The sequence below is a fragment of the Tauraco erythrolophus genome, chromosome 5 (genome assembly GCF_009769465.1).
Source record: "Tauraco erythrolophus isolate bTauEry1 chromosome 5, bTauEry1.pri, whole genome shotgun sequence".
NCBI classification, from domain to species: domain Eukaryota; kingdom Metazoa; phylum Chordata; class Aves; order Musophagiformes; family Musophagidae; genus Tauraco; species Tauraco erythrolophus.
Window position 1 is genome coordinate 29717106 of NC_141469.1, and position 11476 is coordinate 29728581.

The following is an 11476-nucleotide window of genomic DNA, read 5'->3' on the forward strand; positions in this document are numbered from 1 at the left end:
AGAGAAGACCATGTGAATAACCTCAAATTTAAAACCAAATCAGTCCCGTCTCCCTCACACACACCTCTCTACCACTCCACTTAGTTTCTACAATTGTTTTTCCACTAAAAATGTCCAATAAGGCAAAAAAGTTATAGAAAGAGAGGGTTTATCTTAAGAAAGCAATTCTGCATAATTTCCTAGCTTGTATTCCTTCTTTTCTCTCTCCTATTTCAGAGAAAGTCACTTTCTTATCCCTGCTGCTGCCTACTTACAAGAGAATGAATCCAAAATAAAATACATTAATTTCAGCGAAGATACTTTGTAATTATTTCATTATAACTCCAAGCATAATTTTCCCCCTATCTCTTTAACCACTGTACAGATTCCTGCATCCAGCGCTCTTAATAACTCAATTAATATCACAAAATCTCAGCTATATCAGAATTTAAAGCAGATACAGAGGCATTGCCACTATCTTGTCTCAGTCAATAATTGGTATTCACCTTGAAGGAAGGTGCAAGGCCTTTCTTTCTTGTGTTGGTTTTTTTTTTTCAAAGAGGCATTAATGAATTCATTAAAAAAAAAAAAAAAAAGAACAAGAAAAAATATTCTCTATAACTACCTTAGATTTAAGGGTTTTTTTCCTGAGTGATGGCAGTATGATGTGAGGAGATGCAGACAACTGGACCAGGCTGATGTCAGGACAGTGGAAGAAATGTAGTGAAGGTGTAAACTATGCGTTTCTATATCCTTATTTTGGAAGTGTAGCTAGCAAATGGAAACATTTACATATTATTCATATCCCCAGCCAAGAGGATTTGAATTAGAGGATTTAATTTGTTGGTTTTACCCTTATCTTTAAAAGATATTTTAAAGAAAAACAAAGGTAACAATCCACATGATCATTCAATCCGATATATTCTGTTTGTATCACCCTGAAACTTCTCTAATAAAAGTTTGTTACGTTATTCATTCATGTATTGGCACAAGGCTCTGAAACTCTCATTTAGCTCTCTTGTGTAAAATGATTAGGTACCGGAATTTGTCTCACTTTTTGTTTATGAGCACAACGCACTGCGGAGCACGCAGGATGCCAGATAACGACTGCACTTCAGCTGCACATGATCCCTGTGGAACATAAGATTGCTTAGAAGGACATGTACCAACACACAACACGATTTTTCCTTCCTAATTATCCACCCACATGCAGGAAGGCAGGATGTGTATATCAGTATATCTCTGAAGTTTGGAAAAGAGGTAGTACCCAGGATTAAAACTGTTACAGACACGTTATTTCTTGCCATACAACATGGAAATATCAAAGTTCACACCCTGTTGTTTTGGAGGATCAAACCAAGCATGGACGGCAGAAGCTGTCTGGCTAAAAAGAGCTCCTGTTTGGGACTCATGCTCGCTATGCTGAAGCACCTGGATGGCTTTTTTGCCCAATTTTTAATTCTTCTAAATTATGTCTAGGCCATGCCCTAAAACAAGAGGAATTGCAAGGACACAGCACCACTAGCAGTGAAGACAAGGAAGATGGAAACAATGCCCTGACTGAGCGTTCGGCATTTAGGGACATGCCCCCTGCAGCTCCATCGCTCATCCCCAAACACTCCATTTCCAGCCCTGCTCCTCCCAAGCCCCACTCAAAGCCTGGGAAGAACTGGGCATTGCACACAGCCCTTCTGTATTGCACTCTGCAACCTTTCCCCAGTCTCAAAGAGTTTTATTGCTTCCTCGAAGGCTCTTCTTCCCCCACTGTTAGAAGATTGCCTTCCTCGCTCTTCCCCCACAGCTCAGCTGATTGAGACCAGCTGCACTTGTCTCAGCTGCTCAGTGCTTCCCCTTCTTCTAAGCAAAAACATCCTCTTCAATTCCCTGAGTCCATCCTGCAGCGAGCCCCGCAGCTTCCATGCACGGCTCAAAAAAAAAGCATCTGCTTGCTAGATAACAGCAACGAACTGTTCTCTCGACAGAGTGCAGGAGGTGATGCTCCTTCCTCCTGCCTGCTCACTAATGGGTTATTTAAATGATCTTCATCAAGCGATGGCAAACCATCACTCCCTGAGAGGGCTTCTCCCGTTTCCCATTTCTCTTCTTCCCCTTCCTGAAGCCCAGGTCTTTCTGCAGGAGGGTGCATGAGTGTTGGTGCGTCGGTGCTTGCTTGCCTGCTATGCAGCAGGCACCAGGCATTCTGATACAGCCAAATTAAACAGATTTAATGAATCCTGCAGCAAAAGTGCCAGCACCTCACGCATGTGCTCTGCTTCCAGAGCCTAATGGGGAGAACATCTTTTCCACTCAAAAGGCAATTTTTTCCCGTCAATTATTATAAAAGCTCAAGCTTCAGATGAGCTACAGAGATCGGGCTGGATGGTTCAAGGGTTGATAGATTAGAGGAGCTGCTTCTGCTGGGAGGAACCTGGAAGGAACCAGCACAGACAGACTGTATCAGGAACCAGCCGTCCTCCGAGGTCTTCTTGTCAGTTTTGCCCTCGTTCATCCCAGCGCAATGTCTGTGTCTCTGCCAAGATTTGTTCCAGCTGCGGGAAAAGATGGGTTTGAGGAGAAAAGCCATAGGAATAAACGTGGGCATCATCCGGTCTCCAATGTTGCCGGCTAAAAGTGCAGTTTCTAGCCTTTTTTGGTTTATTGACTAGATTGGCACAGGGGTTGTGGACGCCTGCAGAGGAAAATGAAGTCCAGGAAGCCTCCAGAAATGACCCATGGACATGCTAAGGACCAAGCACCGGCATGCTATGAAGAACAATCTGTAGCTCCAGCCACAGTGTGGGTTACTGGCAGGAATGGTGACGTCAAGAAATATTGGCAAGTGCCAGATTCATCACAAGATTTTTTTTTAATTTAAAAGTCTATAAATCTCCTCTTTCCCCTCCAAAACACCAGTTTTGCCTATCAGACCCTTGCAAGCAACCAGTAAAAGGAATAGGCATTGAAGAGACATGGGACACAACTGAACTGTTGGTGTGGAGCCCATGCTGTGCTGCAGATATGGAGACCACTCTAATGGGGCAGCCCATGCCACTACTGGCTGTGCAAACTTCCCAAAACCAGTAACTTGCCAGGTTGTTGATCTCATCCGTCCCACAGCTACCAGATCCACACACTTTCTCCTGATCTGAAGAAACTGCCCATGGCAGCACCCTGGGACACCTCCAAAGGAGACTGTGATAGTTTGATGGGGTGGGTGTTCTGGTGGCAGGGGAGGGGATTTGCTCCCTGTGCCACCAGATCTGAGTCCCATCCCCCCTCGGGGGAGGTTGAGCCAAATTGGCGCCTCTGCGAATTGCCCTATTTAAGTTGCGACAAAGGGGCGGGAAAGGGCTTTTTTGCTCAGGAGCGAGGAGAGAGCAGGAGGGCGCTGCCCTCGCTCCCGGCTCCCGGCCGGGCGGCTGCCTGGGCCTGGGCCGGTGCCATGTGCTCAAGATGGCGCCGGGGGAGCCGCATGGGGGACTCGGTAAGCGCCCCACTCCCGGGGTGCCCGCCGGGCCGAGCTCCCCCAGAGAGGATTAAGAGCTAAGAGAAGACAACCACAGCGACCAGGTCAGTCAAGATGGAGCAGGAGGAGGTGTGCTGGAGCTGAGGTTTCCCTTGCAATCGGTGTGAAGATAGCAGGCGGCCCCCCTGCAGCCACGGTGTACTCGGCGGAGCGACTCGTTCTCCACTCGTGGCCCGTGGAGAAACCCACATCAGGAAAGAGATGCCTGAGCCCAGGAGAGGTCGTGGAGCAGGGGATGCGCGACCAGGTACTGTTAATAATGGGGCATGGAATGCACGACGAGGTCCTGTAGGCATCTGGAATCTGTGGGATGACCCACGCTGACGTGAGTGGCAGCAGCTCCCTAAGAGGCCGAGACTGGTAAAGCCCGAACTGGTACAATCCATGGGGAAGGATTGCAATCCTGCGGGCAGGACTCACGTTGGAAAAGTTTGGGGACTTTTTTCTTCATGAGTAGGGGATCCACCGAAGCAAGGGAAAAATGGTGTAAAGACTCCTCCTCCTTTAAGAAAGGAGCGGTAGTTAACAACATGGATGAACTGACCTGCACTCCCCATTCCCTGTCCCCCTGCACCACCGGGGGGGAGGTTGAGCCAGGAACGAAAGGAAACGGGGTGGGGAGGTGTTGTTTTAAGATCTGGCCTTGTTTTCTCTTTTTTCCTCTCAAGTAACCGGTTTCGTTCCCCTGTGTCTCTTGTTTAGTAACTGTTAATAAATTGTTTTGTTTTAAGAAGAAAGCCTGAGTCATGTTTTGCCCGGGACCATGGTTGGTGGGTGCTGCCTCTCGGTTCTTGTCTCGACCCTCAGTCCAAAAACCACGACAAAGACTTCACAATTTAAGAAAAAAATCAGTGCTTTTCAGAAGCGAACAAGCAGCACCTCACAAGGTGCCCACAGAGCCTCAGCCTTATTATTTTATTTCCATCCTAATAATTTTTATCTGCTCTGGAGAAATAAAAGCTCTCCTGGTAAGTGGAAAGGTGCCTGGATGGAGTGGATGGGGTGGCCTGGGGCCCAGCTGGCCTCTCCAAGCCCTGGTTCTCCTTCTCAGGCCCAACATCTAGCTGAGAAACTTTCCCAACTGGGTCATGGTCTGCTCTGCCAGGGGCTGCAGGAGAAGACATTCACTTGCAGGTAGAGGCATGTCAGGAAAACTGCCAGGCAAGGCATTAAGCAACGAACTACAAGCAAACTAGATCGCAAAGTGCCCACTGGCTGCAGGCAGGAGCAGGGACAAGGAGCCAGCTAATGTCCCATGCTGCTGCATCTTGCAGCAATCCCAACTGCTAATCCCAACTGCTAGCAATCCCCCCTGCTAATGTTCTGCCTTCTTCTGCCCACATTTTACCCCTCCACAGAGCTGTGGCTTGGATTTGAAAATCTGAGAGGAAGGATTATAGTCTTGTTTTGCTCTGGTGTGGTATCACATGGCCCTGGGGGTATTAGGGTACAACTGATGGCCAGTTCCCCTCACCTTGACCCAACATATGGCTGGCAGGTAGTATGACAACACACGGCCTGGGAGCTGCGCTCGCTGTCACAGCCTCTTCTTGTCAAAATCCCGACACAGGCAGAACCGATGGGTGGAGATCAAAGTTGTGCATTTCAGACACAAGGTCAAACAGTCCCTTTGCACCACACGGTGGAGGAAGAGGCATGGGCTGCAGGCTGAGTGGCCACAGCTCTGCTTTACCCCCAAGCCCCTTGTCATGCTGGCACCTTCAAGGAGCACCAGCCTGAAATGGAACAATCCAGAGGTTGCTCTAGTGTGGGCTCAGTGCTAAAGAGTAGGTCGAGCCAGATTCAGTTGCTTCTACCATCTTTTCTCCATGCCTTCATTGGGAGCCCCTTTTGCCACACCAAGGGCAGAAGAGAAGCCCATAGAGGCAGCGACTTGCCGATGATCCTGCTTTGAGCTGGAGGTCAGACCGGACACCTCCAGAGGTCCCTGACAGCCTAAATTATCCTAGGAGCCTATTAATTCCCCGTTACCCTTCCACTCCATGGTGTGACTCTCCACAGGAAAAGCCCACCCAGGTGAGGACGGGGTCACTTGGCAGCCCTTTTCCCCACAACCTGGGCATGTGAGGCAGACCTTTCATCTCAACCCCTGATGCTTCGAAAGCCTCAGGAATTTTTATCAAACACTAATGGTTTAATTCCTGCTCATATATGTAGAAACATTGCCATGAGTCTGAGCTTTTTTCCGGGGGGGTTGTTTTGTTTCTTTGTAACTTTTTAACAACTTTAATTTTACAAGTTCATAAATCAACTCTTCTTCCTTGTTCTGTCCCACACCTCCTGTCTGGGCGGGGCTATAAGCAAATGAAACCATTGAATGAAAAATAACTTTTTTCTTTCGTTTGTTCGTTTTTCCTTCAAGAATTGCTCATGTCTCCTCACAGCCTCAAATATTTCGTGCAGGTTGTGCCATGTATTTCACAAGCTAAGCCAAGCAAAACACTGCCTTCCATATATACTGGAAAAAAAAAAACCACAAACATTTTCCAGGGCTCAAAGCATTTCTGTCTTTGGCAGAATCTTTTCTCAAAGCATACTGAAGGAAAAATATGGAAATGAAATACAAAGAGTGGTTAAAATAATATTTTGGATCGAGATGAGCCCAAATCAAACCCCAGATTAGAAAGCCAGATAGCCCCCTAGATACCATTCCCAAAACGAGGAGGTTTGTTGTGATACTTGGAAAGCGACTGGGAAACATCTCAGGTCTCCCACCGAGTTTAGTTTATTAATTGAACTCATAAACAGCTTAACCCCTACCAGTCCTCACAGATCCTATCACATTTATAGAATAGATGATATTTACCCAGACTGACCTTAGGTGGGTTAGAGAGGGGTGGACAGGCTGTGGGGGAACAGATAGGGGTCCAGCATGACAGCAAGAACCCACAAGGCAAAGGGGCTCTGCTGAACGTGGGCAGGAGACCCAAAGCTTCCCTGAATTTTGGTGTGGTTATATTTGCTATTTGGATCCATCCTGTCCCTGACGTGGACACAAGCTGTGGTGTAATTTTAGGTTTCAGACCCAGCATTTAGAACTGGATCCAAAACTCTAATGGAAGAAATTTGGGAAAGAGGCTTTTAAGAGTTTAATTTGAAACAGAAAACCCATGAATCTATTTTTGCCCTGGTCTTTAATTGAACTTTTTTTTTTTTTTTTAAATCCTCCAGTATAACCGGGCTGTTCAGGCTTCCAAAAGCAACTTCTCAGTATTAAATAGGAGGCTTTATGCTATATGAATGATGAACAAATGACAAACTCAGCTCTGTGTGCACCCACTGTTCTGGAGAGGTGAACAAACAGCATGTTATGGCTCGGTGCATTTACTCAACAGCCGCCAAAAGGAAAGCTAACTTGGAACAAAGCCTATCTTGACAACAGATTTCAAGAGCATAATTGCACCTATTAATTCATAAATACTCTCCGACACTGATAATGCAAGTCTTAGACTCAGAGGCATCTTCACTTCTGAATCCCAGTAAAGAGTCCATGTGTGATAAAAATTAAGACAGTTTCATCATGCAAAGTGTATTCTACTCACTAGTTTAATGTTTTTATTAATCTTAAAATAACCTTGAAAATATTTGTCCTAGCACTTGACAAGATTTGGGTTTGTTTTTCCATTGATTTAGTGGTTGTAACACAGATCTTGAAATAGAGCACCTGAGGGAGAGAGGGATTTTTGCTTCAGAAGCTGAGTGTATACCCAGCATGTCAGCTTGCACCAGCGCCGGTGTATGAAGCACCTACCATCGTGAGCCAAAACTGCCCCAGCTCCCCGATAGCTAAAGGCAGACATGCCCTGGGCTCTGGCTACTGCTCAACTCCATCCCATACAGTGCTGGGGCTGCTCACAGCTGGTACCCACAGCACAGGTAGGTACCCGGTCAAATTCTGCCCCATCTTCAAGACAGTTAACCACACCTCTGCTCCCCAGTCTCGAAAACACGGACAAGACTTGGCTAAAGTGGTGAACCTTTGGTGAAGCACATTGGGTAAGTAGATGATAATACTTCGACAGCCTGGAGAGGGTCCAGAGAAGGGCCACAAAGATGATCAAAGAGCTGGGAAGTCTGTCATATGAGGAAAGTCTGAGGATTTGTTCAGCCTTGAGAAAAGAAAGCTTAGGGGAGACCTTATCACCATGTTCCAGTATTTAAGGGTGGCTACAAAGAAGGTGGAAACACTTTTTTTACAAGGAGTCACATGAAAAAGATGAGGGGTCATGGGTACATGTTACTCCTGAAGAGATTCCAACGAGACACAACAGGAAAATTTTTCACAATGAGAATAATCAGCCATTGGAATGATCTCCCCAGGGAAGTGGTGGATTCCCCAACCTTGGATGCTTTTAAGATTCATCTGGACAGGGTGCTGGGCCATCCTGTCTAGATCGTGCTTTTGCCAAGAAAGGTTAGACCAGACAATCCTTGAGGTCCCTTCCAATCTGCTATTCTATGATGCTGTGATACCTGCCTACTAGGCAAAATGAAATTTATCAGGCATGAAGTGTCCACAGGGCAGAAGAGAGAACTCATTAAAAATCTTTTTTTCATAAGATGCATCATGCATTTTTAATGTTTCATGTTGTTAAATCCTTGCCCATGACTGCTTGATAAGTTTTGGTCTGCAGGAGTCATATCCCACCTTTAATACATACAGCTCCGATCAGCACAAGCCCAGCTCTGCCCCAACAGCAGTGCCAGCACCTCCCCACTCCCCTCCCCAGACCCTCACTGCCGTGGATGCGTGAGGAGGGACCCCTGCCCCTCTCAGCCTCCCCAAGCAGTTTTGGGAATCACAAGTATCCAGGCTCAAAAGCAAACACTGTAAGCTGGTTTTGTAGCAGACAACGTTCCTGGACTCCATCAGCAACATCTTCAGACTCAGTCACCCTTGAAAAAAACCTACCTCCATGCACACCGCTCGCGTATACGTACGTGCACACACAAAACCACTTATTAGCTTAATAGAGTGAGTATCAAAATGTAACACTAAATTATCTGAAATCTTTATTGCTTAGAACGACAGATTCAAACAAAGCTGACCTTTTAATTATGTTTATATAATGTAATTTGGCATAAGTCATAAAGCACCACTTTGGTAATGCCAGATTAAATATTTCACATTTGCTTGGGCAGCACATTACAAGATTGAAAGCGATATTTTCACCTGATGCTCCGGAGCAGCGACTGCAGTAACGTGGATGGGAACAAGGTTCAGCAGAGGCTTTCCCCGGCAGGGAGCTCTGCTGTGGGAGTCACTCTGGGCTCACACGGACCCCAGCCACACATCCCACTTTGCACAGCTCCCCCTTGCACCCTCTCACCCAGAACATCGGCACGACTGGCGTTTGCCAAGAACAAAACAAAAGGCCTTGCTGATGCCAATGCCACTGGAGATGCCTCTGTTACGGCTGGCAGGGCTTCCTGGGCAGTCACCTTACTGCCCACTGGGGCTTCTCCAAATCCTCCTTTTGTGTATGAAAATGGAGGTTTCACAATTTATGCCTGAAAAATTTTGGCTAATGGGTTTTGAGAAAGTTCACACACAGTATTTTGGAGAGAGCACGAAGCACCTTGAGCTGTCTGCAACAGGGCAGGAAATAGAGAGCAGTCTCAATGTCCAGCTTCTTTCTCAGAGTTCAACATTCCTATTGCTCTTGTCTTCCTGAGACAAAGGAGTTTCCCATGCCAAGTGTGGGGTCTGTGTTACCCTGTAGGTAACCCCCCAAAGGTCCCACCTCCAAGCTCTGTGGTTCCATTCTTCACTGGTGAACTAGAAATGCTAGTGATGCTCATTGTCTATTTCAAAGGGATGCTGAAGAATAAACATGGCACATGCTCCCAGAAGAGGTCCCATGAAGCCACCCCTCCACTGTCAGCACATCAGGTAGGTAGATCGAGTTGAAGTCAAAGCCCCTTGAGATCCAGAATAGCCATTTCACTAGCCACCACAGACTGGTTGCCTTTCCCAAGGGTCTGCATTTTTCCACAACTCACCATCACCACACTGGGGACCTCAGGCCACTCTCAGCCTTCTGAGATACAGCTGCTCTGACTATAAACGCTTATTCCAGCATATGTAAATCCATCACTCCTCGGGACCAGGCTGGTCTAGCCTAACCACATCAGACCTCTGGAGATGTTTCTCTGGCCAGGTTCAGATGCTACAATTGCATAGTAGCACAAAACTGATATTCATAAGCAAATGCAACCCAGCAGGACCTAGCCAGTCCAGAAAGTATGTGGTTGCCCTTGGTAGATGTTTGACTGTTTGTATTACAACCTGTTCCACATTCTCCTATTAACTTTCTTCTATCCTATATACTTCAATAGGCTCTTTACTTAATACCAGTAGGAGCTTGAGACTATACATCCAGGTGTTAAAACACTGTAAAGCTCAAAACTTTAACAGAATGCATTCAAATTTGTGTGCAAGACAGACCTTCATACAACAAATATGGATGTTTCCTGGCCTCCACATCATTGCTACGCAAGGCTTCTTCCAACCTACAAGAGGTCAGGCAGCAGGCACTCTGCCTTGGTTAGCCTATGACCCCACACTTCACAGCCCTATCACTTTAATGTAGCCCATTAAGCACACCCATGCTACTTAGCTGCTTTTTCAGATGGCGTGTGCACCTCTTACTTTTGTCTTACCAGTAGGTTGTGGATGAAATGGTTTTGGTTCCCATTTCCCAAGCCTGCCCACCTGAACCACTCCTTCATGTGTCAGCTTTGACCCGCACGGTATCTCTTGGCCTCTGCCTTCCACCACACACCTTGCTCCCATGGTCTTGTAGTCAAGCTGAAGACTGTAGCTTCACATCATTGCCTCTGTAGGCAAAGGTAGAGAGGAGGCAAGACAACAGTCTTATCCCTTTCTTTCTTGCCCACAGGTAACAGAAACTCCATTGACTTCTTCAAAACTCCAGAGATGCAAAAAGTTGGGAGAGAAAGATTTTACCCAGCCTCCCTCCTGATCTCATATAGTGTTGAAACTTCTTAATGTAAAAGCATAAATGTCACACCTTGTAGGAGACGGCCAAGGTGCTTTTGTTGTTTGTTTGGGGTTTGGGGTTTTTTTTTGTGGGTTTGGGGTTTGTTTTTTTTGCCTTACCATCTATGCAATATGAGATTTTTATTAACTACGGCAGGATCTGCATTTTTCTGAAGCTGCCACCAGTAGATAAAAAACAGACGCTGCACTGCTGAGGGAGATGGGAAAAAACAAGGCCGAAACAAAAATGTGCAAATGTTCAGCCCTGCAAAGAGCTGCCTGCAAACAGGGAGATGGAAAGTCGTGTTCACAGCCTGCCGGAGCACCCAGTGTAGACTTAAGAGTAGCCCCACTACTTTGTTTATGTTCAGACCTTACTGTCTGGAGCTGTCAGACTTTCACACACACACACACTTTGCCTAGCGTATTCATTGCACAATGTACAGTAGGTAGCAGCTTGAATTGCTCATTATGCACAACAATTTGGATGCTGCAAGCGGTACCTAAGTCACTCTTCACTGTCATAATAAAACAATGGCTGTAGAGACATCAAGAATGAATGAAGATACTGCACAGTCAACAGGAACTTGAACTTCTTCAGTAATGTCTGGAACCAAATGGCAAAATTAAAAAAAAAAAATATTTCAAGTGGCCCCCAAATCAATGCACAATGTACAATTCAGAGAAGAATATTGACAGAAAGAAAAGAAACCTTCAGAACACCAAGCAGAGCAGTGGTTTACAAATTCTGCAGTATGTCGTGTTTGCATCAGTGTTTTAATTACAGAATGAATAAATCTATCCAGATAAAATATCTTTTGAGTTCTTCAAAGTCAGTCTTGACGGTTTTGTCAAAGCACTTTTCGTTTTCACCTTCATATAAATTATTGTGTGCAAGAAAAAGTCAATTAAGAGAGAATATGAGTCATGAAACATTTCCCTGTGCA